Source organism: Schistocerca piceifrons, chromosome 7 (genome assembly GCF_021461385.2).
Source record: "Schistocerca piceifrons isolate TAMUIC-IGC-003096 chromosome 7, iqSchPice1.1, whole genome shotgun sequence".
Taxonomy (NCBI): domain Eukaryota; kingdom Metazoa; phylum Arthropoda; class Insecta; order Orthoptera; family Acrididae; genus Schistocerca; species Schistocerca piceifrons.
This window is the reverse complement of record NC_060144.1, coordinates 377,936,771-377,960,247: the sequence shown is the minus strand read 5'-3', so window position 1 is coordinate 377,960,247 and position 23,477 is coordinate 377,936,771.

Here is a 23,477-nt window from a genome sequence, read left to right as displayed (position 1 = left end):
TTAATTAATCAATTGTCATTTTTCTTAGAGTCCATTCGCAAAGAGTCAGAACAACTATCGTTGCGGGGATTGCCCGCTAAAGAGTTTCTTGCTGTCGAGCTGCGCTTCGCTTGGTATTTACATACATTACTGAGCTTCTCAGAATAAAATTAGGCAGAAATTAGTTACGAAAAGGGCAGTGAGGCTCACATAACATTACAAAATCAACGATAAACTTAGCATAAAAATTTCTGGCATCGATATGGATGAAACGAAGGAGCAAAATAATATATGACGGAAGAAATAAATATAAAAAATGCAGATAATTGCAGTGAAAGAGTGCATTTACAGCAAAGGAACTCCAACAGCATTAAATGAAGGTCTTTATTTGACGAAGACATTTCTGAAAACTACGTTAAGAACACAGCATTGTGTGACTGTGAATCTCGAGGTGTGTGTGTTAAAGAATCTAAGCCTTTGAGAATGAGGAAGTTCCGCGCTGAATCGGCGAAGGAAGAAACATGTGGAAAGTACTGTTACGAAAAGCGACAAAATGAGAGTTCCTATGTTAAGACAACGGGAAATTACCTTCATGTTAACAAAGTAACATGTAGAGAGCAAATCTGTACGGGGAGACAAGGACTGGAACACATCTTTGCAGGCGAGGTTGTAAATAGCTCCCGTGATGAGTTGCTGCTAGGGATAGAAAGAAAAGCTACAACTTATTTGCGTAAGAGACTACAACGAAGGCTGGACTATAAATTCTGCCGTAGTGGTTACACGCACCGAATGTGTCGAGAAACAGCGATACGCAGTGCATTGAGTATGTAATTTCAAGTGCCTAATTTTGCTGATTGCATGATCATATATTTCAAAAGACATAAATTTAGTTGTAATAGGACTACGTTCTCAGTAAGTCCAATGACTGTTTAACCATTTTGAGCACTTTTAGTCTACATTAAAGATTTGTATCTACCATTGTTTCTTTTATCTATTCTGCTGTTCCTTAGTTGCTTATATTGTTCTTGGAGATGTGTTCCAATATGCAACTAAATGAAATCCTGTTCATTTTATGCCACAGGCGTGTTGTTTCTTTATATTTGCGAACCATCTTTCTTTCATGTATTGTAAATAATGACTGCATTATATCAAGTTTAAAGATATAATATGATATTAGAGTTATTCGTTATTCCCTTCTTTATGTGAAATGAAAAACCCTTTGAGACGCTCGTTTCACAAGGTTACACTCCTCGTTTGTTATACCTACGATTCTGTGATATTACAGTTCCCCTTGTATCGTTCTGGAGATGTAGTCTTATGTACATCAGAATGGTTCAAATGGCCTTGAGCACTATGGGACTTAACATCTGAGGTCATCAGTCCCCTATAGCTTAGAACTACTTAAACATAACTAACCTTAGGACATCACACACATCCATGCCCGAAGCAGGATTCGAACCTGGGACCGTAGCGGTCGCGCGGTTCCAGACTGAATCGCCTAGAACCGCTCGACCACACCGGCCGGCCTATGTACATCAGGAGGCCCGATTTTCATCTCCATGTGTTGGCTGTGTGCCTTTACGGTACGTTGTGTGGCCAACTGTTTGTCCTTTTTTGATTTTCTTTTGTGCTGTGGTGTCAGTATACAGTTCGGTATTCGTGTCTTCATATTGTGATTGTCGTTGGCCCCGCTAAGCTGACGAGTGAGTTGGTAGTTATGTTTATGCTTTAAGCTAAGACATTTATGCTTAACACAATAGAATCTTATTTGATGCACATGTAGTCGCCTGCATTTATTAACAGTCCAACATTATTGACGAGAATTAAAGTAAATACAAGGAAGTATAACAGAAACATCTACACACTTGCCACCCAGAACTAATAAACCTCACTAATACAGAATTAACGGAGAGAGGAACAAAACTTACGAAAAATGGCTGAAATACATGAGCACCAAGATAGAAAAAAAACCACGTAGAAAATCTGGCTGTATGAATTGCTAGCTTCTTAATAGTGGAAGTGAACCAAGAAAGTAGCACTGCACATTTAGAGCTAATGAGAGGGTTGGTGAGGAAGGAAACAGACAACATTATTTCCATAAGAAAAGTAGTTGACCCACAAAGGAGGTAGATTACAAAACCCTTGTTCGAATAATACTTGAAAATTTGTAGCCAGTCTCGCATAGATATAATATACGATTGATAGGCGAAAGAGAGAAAATCTAAAGAAGAGCAGCTGAAGGGTTCACGCTTTGTTGATTTTGGGGAAATGAAAGTTTTGCAATTTACAGTAGCACTATCCACACTCTGAGCATATCGCTACTTACTTGCTTTGGTATGCAACTACCTATTTGACTGTAACTTGATATTTTGTCTCAAAAGTGTTGAATTCGCGAACTGCCAGGATAAGAATAACTCGTTGAATATTTTCACCCAAAAAATTTCATGCTGATGTCATTTTATGTGATTGAGACCAGATTTTTGGAAAACTTTTCTCTGTGGTCGCTAATTGTGTGTACATTAAAAAAGTAAATAGAAAGCTATTTGCGCTGCTAAAACCAGGTAGTGCCGTTATAAGTTGCGAAACATACGTATCCTCAAGATCAGCAAAGTGTGCAACCATAAGCACCAGACGACGCTCGGGAGACCAGCCGCACTCCTGCTAGAATGTGAATGCAACTAATCTTAGTTCTCAAGCCTCAGCTCTCTTCGTTCTAAAAAACTCTACACGGAGGAGATGACCCAACGCTATTGTCAATGTGATTGACAAGAATATCGTCTATTTCATGAAAACCGGAGGAACGCAGTAGAAACTTCCCACTGTTGGAGCAGTGACGCAAATTAACAGAATCTGAAGTGTCACTAGCCTAGAGGAGTGTCTGCTTAGTTGGTCAGATTCATCGTGCCAAGCATAATGGTGGGTCCACTCACTCTGATAGGTTGCACAAAATTTAGGAGCGAAAACTACTGCCTTATTGGACACAATACACAAGTGATTTGATTTAATTTAGAAGGTCCTGTAAATTGTCATACAACACTTGCTTGGTTAAGCGACCCACTAATAATAAATATAAACTGATGCACACCTAAGCTTATTGTTCTCCCTGTGAGTGTGTTACCGTTTTGCACAGTGGCTACACTCAACGATGATTCTCTTATAATTCGGCGAAGTTAATGAGATTTGCACTCGCTCCTCTTGCTAAATATGTCTGTTTATCGGTTAAGGAAAAGTCTGCCGATGTCCCCTGGGATCATAAGTTGTGTGTGTGTGTGTCACTATTTCACTAACGACCATGCAGCATTCAGAGGTAATAAGCACAACATTTTCTTAGCAATATCACAGCATAATGCACCTCAAACGCAGACGGCATTAACTTCTACTTCATGCTACGTAATTATTATATCCTCGAAACAAACACGTATAACAGGCCACTAGAGACGCATCATTACTAAAACCAGAATTTCAGTTAGTTGCAGAGGTGGACCACATCTCCTGATATAAGAACCTGGTGGTACATATTATTCAGATCAGCTCTCCAGTCCCACATCCTTTTCAGCAGAATGACAATTTTTTGTTTTCGTGACATCAGCTTCTTATGTTACATGAATGACGGCTATATCGAGATTTCACTGGCCATATTGGCTCTTCAGACCATTGCCACCCATTTCGGTGTAATTTTACTGCCTTTATACATGCTATGCATCATATTAACTGCATACTAAGCTGAATGACTTTATTACTGAGCAACTTTCCCGTTTCTGTGTTCGATATGTTCATGTTCTGTAACATTTTCCTCTCAGTAGTTGATTTTTACCCTGTAGCACATTTTCAACAATGAACATCTGTAATTTAAATTGTCGTCTGACTAAGACAGTAACTGTCACAATTAACTTGCGAAATCTGAGGTATAATATGGTCCCTGGTTTCACGGCGCTTGGTTTTGTAGGCGGAATCATGGCTGCCTGTGGGTACGCCTGCTCATTCTCTCCGCAAAGAACATTTTTTCCCTCGCAAATGTGCTGCGATAAATTCGGAGTCCCGTCGGCCCTCGGAGACCAATTTCTTTGGATTACGGGAGATGGCCCCGGCGCAACTTTATTGCAAAACACTACACTACTGCGGGCGGGCCTCCAGATTTTTAAGAGGTGCCGCTTGGGGGACCTCTAATGGCCTCCGAAATGTTGAACGATGCGCGCCGCCCCCTGCGGTCGTATGTTGAGCCCGCGACTGTCTGTGACTATGCAGTCCACTACAATAAAATGAGTAAAATATTTTAAGAAATTAATTGTAGTGGAGAAATGGCATATAACCCTATCGCACAGGAAAACAGAAGTGTGGTGTGCTTTGTTTCATCCTACAGGTATGGTGATCAAAAAAAATTGTTCAAATGGCTTTAAACACTATGGGACTTAACATCTGAGGTCATCAGTCCCCTAGACTTAGAACTACTTAAACCTAACTAACCTAAGGACATCACACACATCCACGTCCGAGGCAGGATTCCAACCTGCGACCGTAGCAGCAGCGCGGTTCCGTTTTAAAGCGCCCAGAACCGCTCGGCCACATCGGCCGGCTATGGTGATTGGCAGTAACTGAAGCATCACTATAATATAGTAAATCACTTGAGATCACGGATCTCACATTCAATTAAACACCACATGGTGTATCCTTACCAACTTCCTCTGTCCAAAGACGCCTGCGATGTAACTAATAACTTGTAGAGAAAGTTTCTGTTTCCATTATAGATTTTAATCTTTGGTCATCCAGTACTATCTAATGGAGTGAACAAGGCATGACGCGTAATTTACAAAGCGTGAGGATACTACTACATACGCAGTGAAGGTTCGAAGAATGACTATTTTACGCAATGAACTATTATACAGAAATGGGTATATGAGACGATAAAATATTTTCTATGGATAGTGTTTATAAACTGGTTAAGTTTCATAAAAAAGGAGCTCCCTTATACGAATGCGTCGTGTCTGTTCCTTCGGGCATGTATGAGAGGATGGACACCACGGGGAATTCGCAGCTGTGGCACATATAATGAAATTTGAAGGTGGAGGGGGAGAATGAGAAAGCGGGAAGGGGCTAATGGTATAAGCTGCAGCGGGACTTCATGGAGAATCTGCGGCGATGAGTGAAAATGTCTACTGTACTGGTAATCGAATTTGGGATCTGCTTATTATGAAACTGTGTTAACCTCTGCGCTACCAGAACATTGTGGTCATCGCAAATGGGCGCCCTGTTTCATCACGCTCTCCGGCCGACCACATTCCCACCTAGTACCACCTATCCGCAGTTGCAACCCATGTTTTCTATGCTCGCTAATTTTCAATTCCCTTAGGAGTCGAACGTAAAAGTGCATCCGCAGTGAAGTTTGTGGATTCCGATATCCGAAAGAACAGGCACCACGCATTCATATAATCGATTCGTCTATATAAACAGTGGAATCCACAATCTTCGGTGTGATTGTACATTTACGTTCGAAATCCAGAGCTAATCTAAAATTATCGAAGATAGACGACATGAACGGAGGCTGCGGATAGGCGGTGCCAGGAGCGAATGTGGACAGGCGGGGGAGCGTGAGGGGACAGGGCGCCCAATTGCGATGAGCACTATGCCCAGATGGGGCAGGAGATCTCGGGTTTGAGTCCTTGCCCAGCACACAAATTCACTCTGTGCCGTCGATTTCGTATAAGGTCCTTGAACAGCTGATATCATTACTTCCTTCACTTTCCTTTCCTTTCCTTTGTCCCTTCCTCCCATCACCCATAACGATTCAGTTGACGTAATAAAAAGCTGCCTGATGCATTCACATTTCTGATCGCAGTGTTCGCATGTGTTTACAGCTGTTATACAGGCCACAATTCCTAATGGAAGAAATTTACCACCGCTCATAGATACGTAGGATAAACCGGATATTTCAAGCCACAGAGTTCGCATAGTAGAACTTGAGGAGAATGTACTAGATCGAGTAGGCAAAGATTCGACAATAAGCAACCGTCCAGTGGCCCGCGAAGTACACACCAACGAACAGAGGATAAAGTACGTAATTTAATCAGGCTCGTACGAATAAATTCGTGTAAGCTGAACATGTACGTTTACACGCCATACTTCAAAGGGTATTGATGGTGGAAAGCAATTCTTCAACAATATAACTTACGTCTGAAGAAGAGGAAAATGATTTTAAATTCAGAATTCTGAACTGTCTATGAATTATCTAGAACGGTAGCGCAGTATCATCCTTCTTAACCTTTATTTACTCACCTAAGGCACATCATTAAATTGTGCTGATAGATAATTAAACAACTACAACGACCAAGTGAAAAGCAATGAAAATCCACAAATCACTAGCGCCTCAGGTCACCATAAACTTCTTCCCCGTTATTAGCTTACGCAGAGCACTCTTTCTGATAAGTGTGGGACGAACTCATACAAGATTGCTTAGATAATTTTATTTGCGGGCACCCCGTCTGAATTACGAATTTTACCTACTGTTCCTGTTATTGCTGTGTCCAGTAGTCTCCGTACGTGGCGAGAGGGTGTGGTTTCATGTCGACACTGCGCCATCTAATGTACTAATGTCCGTAATGTACTAAATAACGCATGCCCTCATTTTCAAAATAGGAATGGCCAACGCTTTCGACGGAACTAACATCAGTGGTATTTTCTGTGAGGCTTTATGAAGTCGTTACTGTATCAAAACCCATTGAAAATGCTAGAGGAAAATAAGGCTACCACATTTACATGGCCTTACGTGCCTGTTTCGCTATATAGCTGATTCTACGGATATTTAAGAGCGTATTGAGTAGTTTTATGCGACTATGTAATGAGGACCGTAGTACTGGCGGACATCGTGTGAGACAGCTACTATGAGATTATGGTCTTTCGGTAAATGGGTTGCTTGCTTATCTTAACTTAACCGAATCGTCGTTCAACTACAGCGGATAGATACCTGTGGAACCTACTGACTTACGGTATCTAACGTAGAGCAGCTGCCACTTCAGTAATTACGCAGGAACTGTGTGGATCACTGGGTCAGCTGACAGTGTAGTGTTATCCGACAACATCTTCTTATATTAGTACTGCTTCACTGCCGAAAGCAAGAGGAAACAAAAGTCGACAACGTTCTGTGCTATATGGTTCAATAGTGAAGGTGTTCTCTTAGGTAAGATATTCTGGAATTGCTATTGCGCTCAACTCTTCAAGCAGTGACGACTCGGGGAAATATCGTCAGATAGTCAAGCCTACAGGCCTACCACGAATCAGAGAGCGAAACTTTGGCTTCGTTATTCGCTTATCTGGGTCACACAATTCCAAGAAACAAGTGGATAAGTTAAGCGGCAACAAGGATAATTGATTTGCAGTGCCAGGATGAACAGGATTTCTAGTTAGCTGGGGAGGGCCTATCAACAAAATATCAGTAGAGTATATTTATAAGAAAGTCTTACAAAAATCAAAAACAAGAATATTGTTGAGAAACTACTATGAACAGTATGGTGAAGGTATTATAATTCATTTGCAGTGCCAGGATGAAAAGGATTTCTAGTTAGCTAAGCAGGGCCTATCAACAAAATATCAGTAGAGTATATTTATAAGAAAGTATTACAAAAATAAAAAACAAGAATAGTATTGAGAAACTACTATGAACAGTATGGTGAAGGTATTATAACACATAAGACAGATACAATGTTACGACCAACGAATACATTTCTCTAATATGGCCGCTGCTGATCATGCATAAGAAAAAACGTATGTTGAGTTGAATGAAATGTTATTTAATCCATTTTGGATCTTGTGAAACCCGTTAATGATAATTGGTGAATGACGCAACCAGCCGCAAATACCTTTTAAATCTTTTACTATAGTGCCATCACTGGTTTCGGGCTACCATGCCCAATTTTATTAGGCTAACGTTTTCAGTCACACAAAAGTTTTGAGCAACATCATGTCGTCTGATACCACATTCCACAATAATATTTGACTTTTTAGTTCCATTTTAAACGTTGCTTCGTTAATAAAAGTATGCTAAAGTGCTTGAATTTGTTTATAGATAATGCAGAGTAGTTGTATTCACCTACAAAAGTTCCAGTAGACGGCGTTTTGTTTTGTTGTGGTCCATGTGGTTTTTCAGGTCGATGTACATGTTGTTAAATTCCGCACAGCACACATACTGTAAATAAATTACTGTGTCACATTTCAAAATATACTTAACGTCACTGCTGAGCATCACAACCACTGTGCACGTGATTTTTTTGTTTACAATGCAAAGGTCATGATTAATTTTGAGCAAGGATGCTAATAGAGCTATGATGATATGTGGTATGTGCAAATTGTAACATGTTATTTGCAGAAAAATGTATCCACCTTAAGGGTAAGTTGTGATTAAAAGACAGTAGGATAAATTACGTCTAGTGGGTATATTTTTCTTCTGTCAGTGGAAATGTATGATGAAATACTTTAAAGCAACTGATTATATATTATATTGTAAACACACATATAGACACATTTATATACATTGATATTTGATTATTATTAAACTTAGCTGCAGAAAACACAAAATTTAGTAATTGAGGGTAGGACGAGAGCAACAAATTTGCTCATTATCGTAGTTTATATTAATACAATTATGCACTGATAATTTAAACTGCAGTGGTGAGACTGTTAGGGGTGCTATTTCGTTTGATTTCTGTGAACTGCATCCTAACAGTCACGCCACCATATTTCATGATATTAACATATAATTGAATAAATATAAATTACCATGATGAACAAAAGTCTTGCTCTCATCCTAGCCTCCACATTTTTAATTTTGTATTTTCTGCAACAAATTCAGTAATAATCAAACATCTGTTTATATAAATGTGTCTACATGTATGTCTACACTATAATATACAGTCAGTTTGCTTCAAAGTATTCCGTCACAAATTTGCACTCACAAAAAACCTACTAAAAAAAAATTACCTTAATGTCTTCTAACAATAAGTTCATTCTTGTAGTGCAAAAATTTTTCTGTTATTAACACGTTTCAGTCTGCACAATCAGCCCATCATATTTGCTCTGTTAACATTCTTGGTCAATATTTAATGAATGATATCTTTGTATCTTTCCGTAATGATCATCTTTGCACTGCAAACAAAAGCATCAAGTATATAGTAAATGTGTGATGGCTCAACACTGACGTCAAGAATATTATTAAGTATGCCATAACAATTTAGTTACAATATGTATGCTGTATGGATTTCAAAAACATATACATCAATCTTGGAAACCAGACGGAACACAACAAAACAAATAGGCATCTGTTGAAATTTATGTAATTGAACAATATCTAGGGCGAAACGTGACAATTCCGATGAGGAGATCAGGCGAATTATTGAGCAATTGGACGCTGACGAGAAGAGGCGGATTCAAGAAGGGACACAGAATGGTGAAGAACACATAGGCGGCTCAGATGTTGAGGGTGAAGTGGAGGTGTGGAAGTAAATGAGCATGACGGCGGTTCAGAGGTTTCTGAAGAGGATGCAGATGAAAAGGAGATTGATGAAACTCTTAAGGATTTCGTTTTTTTTACATCGGAAAAGACAAGGAAACTATTTGGCTCAGCAAACCCTCAGTGAAAGCTGCTTCAGGAGTACCGGCGAAGAATATCATCAAAATTTTTCCCATAATTAGTCCGAAACCCATTGATGCATTTCTCAGATTTATAGGTCTTGGCATTATTGATACAATTGTAGGCTGTACCAAAGGTTTTATTGTGAGCAAAAGTGACCAAGTAAAATACCCTAGACATCGGGTCTTTAAGGATACTACACAGGTTGAGATTATGGGTATCTCGGGTCTTTTATTCCTAGTTGTAGTGAAGCATGGGAATCGTGCGAACTGCAGGGAGCAATGAAAAGATGATGGAAAAGGTGTGGCGATCACAAGGGTGACATGCAGTTACAAGCGCTTCCTGTTCTTGCTTCGATCAATGAGGTCTGATTATCTGTGCACAGGAGTGGAGAGAGGAAAGACTGACAGGCTCGCAACTGTCCGCAATGTTTATGAGAAGTTTTTGGCGAGCTGTAGGAATAATTACAGTAATGGTGAGTTCACAATTGACGAGATGGTGTTCGCATTTAGAGGTAGATGTGGTTCTGTCCAATATATGCCTAGCAAACCGGCCAAATTTAGAATAGAATATTATGCAATATGTGACGTAAAACATTTTATATATCAAATTTAGAGGTGTAGTGTGGAAAGCAGAGGTCAGGCCGTAGGAATATATCAAATAAACCCTACGATGTAGTTCGAAGACTTCCTCAAGATATTCAACATTCCAACAGAAACATTAGGATTGAGAGTTACTACACTAGTGTGCCATTAACTGATATTCTTCTTGAGAAAGTATTGACTGTCATTGGTACCCTCAAAGCCAAAAAAGAGAAATCCCTCCTGAATTCATCTCAAAATCACGAGAAACCGGTTCATGTTATTTTTATGGGTTTCAGTACTATAAAACACTTGTTTTCCATCCAGATCAAGCGAAGTAAATATGTACTCCTTCCATCGACTATGCATGAGCGCAAAGTTACCGATGAAATAACGGGTAAACCACACATCAACATCGACTACAGTTCCATCAACGGAGGTGTCGATACAGCCGATAAAATGCGAGTTGCTACCTCAGCTGCACGGCAAACAAGGAGATGGCCTCTTAATGATTTTTTCTGTTTTTTGGACCTGACTGGCATAAATTCCTAAGTGGTGTTTCTCCAAAATAACCCCGAAATCACGATACGCCGTCGCGACTCTCAGTGAATTAGCGCTCGAACTTTTAGAAACTCTTTTGAAAATAAGGGCTCGGATGTGCACACTTCCAAAAGATATCAGACAGTTTCTTGTAAAATAGGGCGAGCCACCGCAACCAATTGCAGCCACAGGTGCTGCAAAAAGAAATGGACCTTGTCATCTACGTGGAGGAAAAAAGTGCAATCGTACAACTATCACATGTAATGATTGTAAACAATTTGTTTGTAACAACATTCACGACATATTGCAACATGTAAGGATTGTGATACGTTTGAATATCCTGCGTTCTAATGTTTTCTATTTACCTCGATTTTCAAGACAGAACCTCACGAACCTACAAATTATATTCAGACCGGTAGTGATCTATTCCGTTACTTCACTCTGATAATGTTCTCAGCGTAAGCAGCTACCAATTACTTCGCCTGTCAAATTCTGGTTATATTTTATTGTACGTTTGATCAGTAAACTTGTGAAATTGGCTGTATTCATAATACATAATTTAGTTCGATATCGCGAATTGCTTCTAATGATTTTACCTACCTTACATCGAAAACAGGGCTGCTACATGAGCGGAAAAACCTATTTCCTGGGGGCAGTAGACAGCGCAGCACGCGCGCGCTCGTGCGAGTTTCACAGGCGCGCCCATCGGAAGTTTAAAATAAACACTTCAAACCAGACTCTTTTATCACGATTGGTGAGCTGCTGACAGTCAACCTGCGGCATCGGGGACAATCTCAATCAACAACGTGTATTACTGGTGGCCTTCCGTCATTACACAACTTACTTCTCGCTCAGAGCTCACTTAGCGACTTCTGCCCCTGCACGTGCGCAGAGCTCAACTGTCGATATTTAGTCTATCTCGACCAGTGAGCGGCAAAACTACGTTTAGCTTTATGTAATGGGCTGCGGCCGTCTTATCACATTTGCTGAAATACTCCAGTAGTTGAGCAGGCAGCTTTGGTGTTACGTCAGTGCAGCGTACTTCTCGTTTAGCACTCACAGTACCTCTGAGATGGCCAGTTTTCTGAACTTTTTACGTGACTCTGTGTACAAATATAAATTTATCTTGAGAATCACTATATATGTGTGACAGGCTTTTTCTATTAAGGTATCATCATGTCTCGGTTACGATTTCAGAATTGGATGGACTTGGGTTCGTTGGCCACCGCGTGAGCTTATTAGTATAATATTTTCCACGCAACTTGTGCAGATATGATTCATGGTAGTCTTATGAATATTCTTAGTTTCCTCAGTGAAAGCCTGGTTCGCGGAATAGTCCTAGAAGGCTTTCGCAAGATACACAGTGTCTTTCTTTCGACATTTTTGCCCCAGTTATTTCAGCTAACCACCATTTTATGCGTGCGATGTCTCTTGATACTAATGATTAGTGATATACCTCTCAAGAATAAAATGAAGTCTGGAAGAAGACTTTACCTGCAGCTAATATTTTGTGGACTGTTCCTTTCGTATCCGTTCATTCTTTTAACTTCAATCATTTGAGAAGAAATGAGTTTGCTACCTGCTGAACGTTCAGTATAAATCTAATACGTCATAAAGTGCTCAACTGTAACTACTTTTACATTAATTGTTGCCAGTATTAGTAGCTGGTTGAAGTCTTGTTAAGCTCTACTTGAATATTACTAGGAAATATTAAGCGCAGACAACTGCAGGAGCCTGTATTTACTACAAACCGATAGTTTATTAATGCATAAGATTGACAGAAATGGTCAGATAACATCCCTAGAGCTCGAAAAATTATTATTTCGATGGTTGTACATGGCGTTCCATCCACACTCTATAAACCAATCCAATGGCGTGTTGCAATTGATGCCCCATACGGAGGAGACCACTGTCCTAAATATCCGTACGGCATTGAGTCCGAAGTTGTTATGTAGTCTACATACACGAGCACACCTTCCTTCGTGAATTCGTAGTACGAGCTGTGATTCGCGTCATTTGGGAATCTTCACCGGCTTTTATGCAGAAGGCCTCTTTGTTCGATACGTTTATGTTTCTGAGCTGAGCATATGACCGAAAATTTATATAGCAGTAGATGTGAATAACGTAAAACTGTAGTCTGTGACTGAATTACGTTACATTTCTTATAGATGGGTCACTTGCCGACTCATGCGATCGTGAGTTATGCTCAATGGATAATTCTTAAACATTATTGAGATTATTCGGACCTTATGTGCTTACTGAGTTTATAAGTATGAGTGAAGCGAAATGATTCCAAACTGTCACTTTCTGCAACCATGTTTAGAGAATACAGCCCTTTCGGAAAATTTATAGCGAAGAAAAGGACGAGTGAAGGAAGCGCCAGAACAGAATCGGTAAAATGTTAGGGAAGTTTTATTATAACCCGTTAACTCCCGCTATAACTCACCGACTGTGACCCGTGAGCACGTAGGTAATGAACAGGGCGTGATGTGCAACCATTAAGCGCACTCGCTGATGGTATTTCTCTGGAAGCACCCCTCTCAAAAGGGAGCAGCATAAAGGGGTAAAAGAGCGGCATTCTTTGATCTAAACGACCAGTAACTTTAGGCCGCAGTACAACTCCTAGCCGGCAGCCGTCTTCACGAAGGTGAAACGATTTGCAGCCTAGGTGATAAAAAAAATGAGAGGGTGGGGTACGGGGAAGTTGCCGCTATTGTATGTACACACGCTGCTCGTGACTGCCTCTAAAAGGGAGTGGGGGAACATAATTGTCCCCCAGTAGCACGTAACGTTGTTAGGGACGGACGGCATTGTCCGCTAATGCGACGGGCCGCTGCCTTTGTGCTGGCGCAGCGACATATCGCCCCAGCTTCCTGCGCGACGTCGCAGCTATCGCATCTGGGGCCAAAGGCCGTGGAGGGGGTCGCACAGACCGTGTCTCTTAGGGGCGGGGGTTGGGGGAGGGGTGACGGCCCTTCCAAGGCAACTCCGGCCCTTCCAGGCCGCTCCAATTTCGTCCACTCGGCAAAAGGGGCCCGTCTTCGATTTAGATTCAAATTACTCCGCTCTTCGCAACTACGTCCCCCGCTCGAACGAGAAGAGGTATTTCAAGTTGCCTCTCCAGTGACACGTTAAAACAGTGGCTCATTTAATTATTCCAGTTTAATTGTTTAGTTTAAGTAGTCCCTTACACTGGCTATGGATTTCAATGCTTATGTTCTATTAAAGTGTTTCATTAAGTAATGAGTTTTATAATCATGTTATTACGCACACTGGTGATTCTCACAACGCGTACGACCATAATATTGATTGCTGTTTCCACGACACCCTCGCCGTCCACACAAAAATGTGATAACTGCTTTAGTGGTGAGAATAAAAACTTCCTATGGAGGCGAACACTCTTTTAACATTTTTACTTGAATGTATATTTACTTTTATCTTTATCGGCACGAGTGCCCCAGAGAAGTATGATAGGATCGCTTTTATTTGCTGTAGACATATATGATCTGGCGAATAGAATAAGCAGCTGTCTGCGGCTGATGACGCAATGGTGTAAGGGAAGGTGTCATCGTTGAGTGAGTGTAGGAGGACGCTACGATGACTTTGACAAAATTTCTGGATGGTGTGATGGATGACAATGCAAGTTAATGCCGATGAGAATCAAAAACAAACCCATAATTTTCGAATACAGTCAAGTAGGTTAAACACCTAGACATAAGGTTGCAAAACAGTATGAATAGAATGACTGTAGTGGACAAGGTGTATGGTCGACTCTGGATTATTGACAGAATTTTGGGAAAATGTATTTCATCCATATAGGAGACCGTGTGTAGGAGACTAGTGCGACCCACTGTTGCATGCTGTTCGAGTGTTGGGATACGCACTAGATCCGATTGAAAGAAGACAATGAATCACTTCACAGGCGGGCTACGACATTTGTTACCTGTAGATTCGAACAACACGCAAATAGTAACCGTGATACTTCGAGAACTCAAATGGGCATCACACCTTTTCTGCCGATTTGGGTGGGCGAGCGGTTCTAGGTGCTACAATCTGGAACCGCGTGACCGCTACGGTCACAGCTTCGAATCCGGCCTCGGGCATGGATGTGTGTGATGTCCTTAGGTTAGTTAGGATTAAGTAGTTCTAAGTTCTAGGGGACTGATGACCTCAGAAGTTAAGTTCCACAGTGCTAAAAGTGGTTCAAATGGCTCTGAGCACTATGGGAGTTAACTTCTGAGGTCATCAGTCCACTAGAACTTAGAACTGCTTAAACCTAACTAACCTAAGGACATCATACACATCCATGCCCGAGGCAGGATTCGAACCTGCAACCGCAGCGGTGTCTCGGCTCCAGACTGTATCACATAGAAGCGCTCGGCCACTCCGGCCGGCTCCATAGGGCTCAGAGTCACTTTTAACACCTTTTCGACGAGCACTGTTGAGAAAATTTAGAGAAACGGCATTTGACGCTGACTGCAGAGCAATTCTACAGCCGCCAACGTACATTTCGTGTAAGGACCATGATGGTAACTTCAGAATGATTGGGCCTCGTACGGAGCACGAGTTCCGGTCTAGGGGTAGCGTCTTTGATTCATAATCAAAACGTTTTCGGTCACGGGTTCGATCACCGCCACTGTCGAAATTTTGATAAATAATCAGCATTGGCGGCCGAAAACTTCCGGTATAAGTAGTCAGCCTCATTCGGCCAACGGCCTTGTCTAAGAGGGCGGAGAAGCGGATAGAGGTTCAGGGCACTCTCTTGTCCTAGGGGTGGGAAATTGCCCCTAAAGGCGGAAAAATCAGCAATGATCAACGACATGAGGATGCAGAAGGCAATGGAAACCACTGCATTAAAGACACGTAACGTGTATCCACAGGACATGTGGCCTGTATTTGAAGAAGAGTCATGATGATCTCTCCATTGGCAACAGATTCCGGAATAGTCCCCCATTCGGATCTCCGGGAGGGGACTGCCAAGGGGGAGGTTACCATGAGAAAAAGATTGAATAATCAACGAAAGGATTACGTTCTACGAGTCGGGGCGTGGAATGTCAGAAGCTTGAACGTGGTAGGGAAACTAGAAAACCTGAAAAGGGAAATGCAAAGGCCCAATCTAGATATAGTAGGGGTCAGTGAAGTGAAGTGGAAGGAAGACAAGGATTTCTGGTCAGATGAGTATCAGGTAATATCAACAGCAGCAGAAAATGGCATAACAGGTGTAGGATTAGTTATGAATAGGAATGGAGGGCAGATGGTGTGTTACTGTGAACAGTTCAGTGACCGGGTGGTTCTAATCAGAATCGACAGCAGACCAACTCCGACAACGATAGTTCAGGTATACATGCCGACGTCGCAAGCTGAAGATGAACAGATAGAGAAAGTGTATGTGGATATTGAAAGGGTAATGCAGTATGTAAAGTGGGACGAAAATCTAATAGTCATGGGCGACTGGAATGCAGTTGTAGGGGAAGGAGTAGAATAAAAGGTTACAGGAGAATATGGGCTTGGGACAAGGAATGAAAGAGGAGATAGACTAATTGAGTTCTGTAACAAGTTTCAGCTAGTAATAGCGAATACCCAGTTCAAGAATCACAAGAGGAGGAGGTATACTAGGAAAAGGCCGCGAGATACGGGAAGATTTCAATTAGATTACATCATGGTCAGACAGAGATTCCGAAATCAGATACAGGACTGTAAGGCGTACCCAGGAGCAGATATAAACTCAGATCACAATATAGTAGTGATGAAGAGTAGGCTGAAGTTCAAGACATTAGTCAGGAAGAATCAATACGCAAACTAGTGGGATACGGAAGTACTGAGGAAAGACGAGATACGTTTGAAGTTCTCCAACGCTACAGATACAGCAATAAGGAATAGCGCAGTAGGCAGAACAGTTGAAGAGGAATGGACATTTCTAAAAAGGGCCATCACAGAAGTTGGGAGGGAACACATAGGTACAAAGAAGGTAGCCGCGAAGAAACCATGGGTAACAGAAGAAATCCTTCAGTTGACTGATGAAAGGAGGAAGTACAAACATCTTCCGGGAAAATCAGGAATACCGAAATACAAGTCGCTGAGGAATGAAATAAATAGGAAGTGCAGGGAAGCTAAGACGAAATTGCTTCAGGAAAAGTGTGAAGACATCGAAAAAGATATGATTGTCGGAAGGACAGACTCAGCATAAAGGAAAGTCAAAACAACCTTTGGTGACATTAAAAACAACGGTGGTAACATTAAGAGTGCAACGGGAATTCCACTGTTAAGTGCAGAGGAGAGAGCAGATAGGTCGAAAGACTACATTGAAAGCCTCTATGAGGGTGAAGATTTGTCTGATGTGATAGAAGAAGAAACAGGAGTCGATTTAGAAGAGATAGGGGATCCAGTATTAGAATCGGAATTTAAAAGAGATTTGGAGGACATATGGTCAAATAAGGCAGAAGGGATAGATAACATTCCATCAGAATTTCTAAAACCATTGGGGGAAGTGGCAACAAAACGACAATTCACGTTGGTGTGTAGAATATATGAGTCTGGCGATATACCATCTGACTTTCGGAAAAGGATCATCCACACAATTCCGAAGACGGCAAGAGCTGACAAGTGCGAGAACTATCGCACAATCAGCTTAACAGCTCATGCATCGAAGCTGCTTACAAGAATGATATACAGAAGAATGGAAAAGAAAATTTAGAATGGGGCTAGGTGACGATCAGTTTGGGTTTAGGAAAAGTAAAGGGACGAGAGAGGCAATTGTGACGTTATTGCTAATAATGGAAGCAAGGCTAAAGAAAAATCAAGACACTTTCATAGGATTTGTCGACCAGGAAAGAGCGTTCGATATTATAAAATGGTGCAAGCTGTTCGAGATTCCGAAAAAAAGTAGGGGTAAGCTATAGGGAGAGACGGGTCATATACAATATGTACAACAACCAAGAGGGATTAATAAGAGTGGACGATCAAGAAGGAAGTGCTCGTATTAAGAAGGGTGTAAGACAAGGCTGTAGCCTTTCGCCCCTACTCTTCAATCTGTACATCGAGGATGCAATGATGGAAATAAAAGAAAGGTTCAGGAGTGGAATTAAAATACAAGGTGAAAGGATATCTATGATACAATTCGCTGATGACATTGCTATCCGGAGTGAAAGTGAAGAAGAATTAAATGCTCTGCTGAACGGAATGAACAGTCTAATGAGTACACAGTATGGTTTGAGAGTAAATCGGAGAAAGACGAAGGTAATGAGAAGTAGTAGAAATGAGAACAGCGAGAATCTTAACATCAGGATTGATGGTCACGAAGTCAATGAAGTTAAGGAATTCAGCTACCTAGGCAGTATAACAACCAATGACGGACGGAGCAAGGAGGACATCAAAAGCAGACTCGCTATGGCAAAAAAGGCATTTCTGGCCAAGAGATGTCTACTAATATCAAATAGCGGCCTTAATTTGAGGAATAAATTTCTGAGGATGTACGTCTGGAGTATGGTAGTGAAACATGGACTGGGGGAAAACCGGAACAGAAGAGAATCGAAGCATTTGAGATGTGGTGCTATAGACGAATGTTGAAAATTAGGTGGACTGATAAGGTAAGGAATGAGGAGGTTCTACGCAGAATCGGAGAGGAAAGGAATATGTGGAAAACACTGATAAGGAGAAGGGACAAGATGATAGGACATCTGCTATGACATGAGGGAATGACTTCCATGGTACTAGAGGGAGCTGTAGAGTGCAAAAACTGTAGAGGAATACAGAGATTGGAATACGTCAAGCAAATAATTGAGGACGTAGGTTGCAAGTGCTACTCTGAGATGAAGAGGTTAGCACAGGAAAGGAATTCGTGGCGGGCCGCATCAAACCAGTACGTAGACTGATGACCAAAAAAAAAAAAAAAAAAGAAAAAAAAAAAAGAGGGTGAATATAGACTGTCGTTTTTCTCTAGCTCTTCTTGAGAGGAAGAGGAGTTGACAATGGTAAAGCAAATCCTCCTCCACGCACCATTCGGTGGCTCCCGGCGTGTGCACGTAGATTACTCCACAGAAAGGGCTCGCTGCATATTATAATCCATACTGTGAATTACAGTGCCATCCACCACCCCTTCACACTGTGTGTGCATCTGAAAGCTTAATTATTTTCCTGTATAAATTCAGAAAATATTAATCAAGAGGACGTAGAGAAAAAACTGAGAGAAGTTATACGTTGTTATGCTTGGCCACAAAGTAGTGGTTACCTGCACCGATATTTTGAACAGAACTGTAGTTGAAGGATAATACTGTACAACCAATGCTCTTTGTTTCCTATGAAAATTGTGAGTTTTATTACTTTAGTATTGGGTTAGGTTTACGCCACAGACACGTGCAAAACACACTCATGGATTATGCTTGAAATGCATTCGCGACGTAAGTCAATGACAATCGATGTGACGCAGCTGTCAGATAATTGTGATAAGATAGTAGCCCGTACGAATTAATAACTGTAGGGTTGTCAATATCATGTTATCACTCGTACTTTGTATCACAATGATGCGCGGTGTGACACATGCAAAGCATTAAACGATATTAGCAAGATCTGTTAATTTTTCGCAATTATAGCCTAACCACTCTGAGTCCTTACAACAAGTAAATAGGTAGTCATATATCCAAAACTGAGTCATAAAAAGTATTGAAGGGAGCTAACTGTCCCGGAAGGTGATGACATACAACTTTTACTCAACAAACAATTGTAAGTAACTAGAGATAAAATAACAAAAATTGTTATTTAGCCAAATTAACGCCAAGATTGCTTGTTTTAATCGTTAATGAAAACCACCTCAGTTTTTTTATTATAATTTATTGAGCTACGGTCGGTTTCTTTCTTATAATATATTGCCACGTAGAGGAAGGTGTAAGTACATGAATGACGAACACAAACTTTAGTTAACGAAGGTTTACTCAGCACTTGCACATACAAGAGCGCGAATCGAACTGCCTCCACACACACACACACACACACACACACACACACACACACACTCATGTATATATATACAAAATGGGGCCCCCGGGGTCGCAAGGTCGCGATGGCGGCGTCACTGTCCCGCCGAGATAATTTGTCCTTTTAGGACAAATATCTGAGCAAGCACCCACGCCAGCAAAAGGTTGCCCGACACGTGCTGTTTCATAACGTAATGTATATAAAAGGTGGTAATAATTTATTTAGTGTAATCAGCAAAATGTCTTGGGTAAATCAGTATTTAAGCACGGGCAACCATGGCTCTATACAATACGACGGAGGTGTTTTATATCCGGGACCTGAGGAAGGCATTGAAATGGCGGAAAGAATTCCATTAACAAATGTTAATCGAACTGCCTCCGTCAAGAACACACACACACACACACACACACACACACAGAAGCCCTACCACCTCGGCTGTATGGATTACCCAAGATCCATAAGAACAACGTTCCACTGAGACCGATCGTTAGCGCTCCTGGATCACAGACATATAAACTGGCAAAACACTTGGCCTCTCTGCTCCAGCCACACGTGGGCAGGACCGACACATACATTAAGAACTCAGGACATTTCATTGACAAGCTGAAGAAACTGAAACTTGCACCAAACGACATCCTGGTCAGCTTTGATGTTGCTTCGTTATTTACGAAAGTGCCACTCAGTGACGCTCTGGAGCACATCGGTTCCATTTTCCCGCAAGACATCAGAAAGCTCTTCCACGCATGTCTCAGGTGGAATGGCGAGTTCTACGAACAGCTGGAAGGCGTCGCCATGGGTAGTCCTCTCAGTCCAGTGATGGCCAACTTCTTCATGGAACAATTCGAAGCACACGCACTGGACTCGGCGACTTGCAAACCTAAGGTGTGGCACAGGTACGTCGATGATACTTTCGTTGTGTGGAGCCATGGTGAAGAACAGCTCGGTGACTTCCTAAAACACTTGAACAGCCTCCATGCCAACATAAGATTTACCATGGAAGTAGAAAAGGACAACAAACTGCCATTTCTAGATGTGCTGGTCACAAGGGACGGACAAAACCTGGGACACAGCGTGTATCGAAAACCGACACACACGGACCGATACCTGCACAAACTGTCAAACCACCATCCGAGCCAGAAAAGAGGCATGATTAGTACGCTCGTAAAGAGAGCAGGACGAATATGTGAGCCGCAACACCTCAAACAAGAAATGCAACTTCTGGAAACTGTCCTGAGGAGCAATGGTTACTCCACAAATTATATTAGAAGTGTAACAGAGCCAAACACTCGGCGAAGTAAGGAACCAGGAAAAGAAATGTCGGGTAAGGCCTTCCTGCCATACATTCCCAGAGTGACGGACAGAAACGGCCATATATTGCACAAACATGGCGTAAAGACGATTTTAAAACCGACAAGGAAGATCAAAGAGTGTGTCAGATCGGCGAAGGAGAAAAGAGACCCACTTGCAATGTCGGGAATATACCGTATACCATGCACATGCGGAAAAGTTTATGTCGGAATGACTGGACGATCCATTAACACCAGGATTAAAGAGCATAAGCAACACTGCAGGTTGGGGCAGGTGGAGTAATCGGCCGTGGCAGAGCACGCACTGAATGAGACCGACCACGTAATAAAATTCGCCGACACGGAAGTTCTGGCTGTAGAGAAGCATTATCACACGCGCTTGTTCAGAGAAGCTGTAGAAATACAAAAACACGCGAATAGTTTGAACAAGAAAGAGGAAAGCCTTAAGGTAAACGGATCCTGGCTTCCCGTACTGCAGCGAACGACCGTCGCAGGTAGCAAGAGGAGAACCGCACCGGAAATGACCGCGGAGAAGCCCTCGGACGTTGACGCGCCAGGTACATATAGTCTGCGCCCGCGATCTCGGCTCCAGTTCACCACCGGCAATGGAGGGTGAAGCTTTGACAATGCCAGCCACTCGTGCTGGCGAAACGTCAGAAAATTCATTAGAAGAACGTCGGCCGAAGAACCCGAGACAGAAGCCAATAGGCAGTTTGTCAACAAGTTGCGACGAAAGCCTTAACAGTGATGTCATTCTTCATCATTTTCTCTACGTCGTCGCGAATTATTCCACGTTCCGTTGCTGACGCATGGTATGCTCTCTGGCTTATTGGTTGATGGTCTCCAGTGCTAATCCGGTGCTTCACCGTCGATTTGTCTAATTTGCTCTTCACCTTTGATTGAAGCATTCAGAGAACTCTTGAAGAATGACAAGTAGCTTCTTCTGTTATTCCTTAGGAATACCTATTGATAGTCGACCTAGAAGATCTTGTCTCGTAGTGGTAGCGCTAATTTCGGCCACAGACTAGGAATGGGAGGCTTCTATGAATCTCAGCTGTTCTTCAATTAACGGCTCAGCGTTTGCTACGCACATGTGTCGTGGAAATTTCTGCGGTTCTCGACGACAGTTAACTATCCACAATTCACCGAGTCCGTTCTTAAACGAGACGACAGAGGCTGGGATGACCAAGTTATTCTTCTTGGTATGCTTCTCTTACATTCCGCTACAAGATCCATTGGTTGATCTACCTATCTAGCGCTGACTGCAGGAATGATCACTTTATCCAGTGCACATAGTCTCCACACACTCGGATGCACATCTTCTTGTTCACAGTATATCTCGTCTAGCATAATCTTCGAGCGACCACAATCTGTTTTTGCCTGAGAAGCTTTTAAAAAGTCCCATCCGAGAATGACGTCATGACTACACTCTTGTAAGATGATAAATTCTAAGGGCTGTGTATGGCCACTTATACCCACATGAATGGTACTTCTTCCTGTAGGTTTTACATACTTCCCATTATCCACCTTCGGCAGGGATGTATTGTTGTCGACGAATACGGTTTTCTGCAACTGGCGACGGTACTTCTCCGAAATGACTGAATATGATGCTCCAGAGTCCACAAGAGCTTGGGCTGGTCGGCCATCCATGAGGATATCGACACAGCTTCCAATCATTTTTTCAGTGCTCGATGGAGGACTTTTCTCTTCGGCGGCCTCACCTCCCAGGAAGGTACCACCCTTTAGTTTTCGAGGTTGCGCGGTGGCTAGGTGATCGGCTGGAGCTTCTAAACGGCGATGGAGACCTTGTTCGGCGTGTTCGGGAGCGTGCTCTCCAGCGGCTAGCTTTCGGCAATGGTGACCTACGCCGTCCTGTATCCACATCTAAATGTTCACCTTCTTCGTCCCGAGATTGGCATTGGCTAAGATCTGTCTGCTGTCTTCTGGCGCGGGCGTCATCAAATGCACGCCGCCTTTCTCGACAATAGCGCACCACATGTCCCGGTCGTCCGCAGTGGAAACATACTGGTTGGTTATCCTGGGTCCTCTAGACGTCAGTCTTCCTTGGTGCCCAAACAGGTTCCTCATGCGGCATTGTAGGAACGTAACTCCGCCTGGGTCTCGACTTTATCGCCGTCTGAAAGGGAAATGAAGGACGAGAGATTCGGTTCAATGTCTGTTCCACTTCCTCCCTTATGACTTTTGAAGGGTCTCAGTTTTTTTAGCTCGCCGTGCAATCCAAGTGCCTTCTGTACTTCCTCTCTCACTTGTGAAATCAGTTGCTTCCTCTATCACAGACATCGATACGACGTTTGGAAGTAGTTCAGACTTCTTCCGAGTGATTTTATTTGATGCAATGTCCCGTTGTACTGGCACCATTTTATGAAGCCGTCTGCTGTCGAAACTTCCTTCACGAGTAGGGCTCGATACATGTCCTTAGCAACACCCTTCATGAGATGTGCAACCTTATCTTCCTCCTTCATT